Source organism: Juglans regia, unplaced genomic scaffold (genome assembly GCF_001411555.2).
Source record: "Juglans regia cultivar Chandler unplaced genomic scaffold, Walnut 2.0 Scaffold_2402, whole genome shotgun sequence".
Lineage (NCBI taxonomy): Eukaryota > Viridiplantae > Streptophyta > Magnoliopsida > Fagales > Juglandaceae > Juglans > Juglans regia.
In genome coordinates, this window is record NW_023355296.1 from 1 (window position 1) to 225 (window position 225).

At 46.7% G+C, this 225-nt stretch overlaps 1 non-coding gene across 1 annotated transcript; it reads left to right on the top strand.

Annotated features, from left to right (window-relative positions):
• Positions 1-92: 92 nt before the first annotated feature.
• LOC118345368 lies at positions 93-211 on the top strand. The gene has a single exon (XR_004798918.1). It is a non-coding gene; the product is annotated as a 5S ribosomal RNA (ribosomal RNA).
• Positions 212-225: the final 14 nt, after the last annotated feature.

Consider the following 225-nt stretch of genomic DNA (forward strand, 5'->3'; position numbering starts at 1 on the left):
TGGGTTTGGATCAGATCTCCGTTTGGATTGGGATCGGAAGGACGCTAGTATGTCGCTCAAGGATTATATGAATTTTAAGTAATTAGTTTGATGGATGCGATCATACCAGTACTAATGCACCGGATCCCATCAGAACTCCGCAGTTAAGCGTGCTTGGGCGAGAGTAGTACTAGGATGGGTGACCTCCTGGGAAGTCCTCGTGTTGCACCCCTCGTTTTTGTTTTT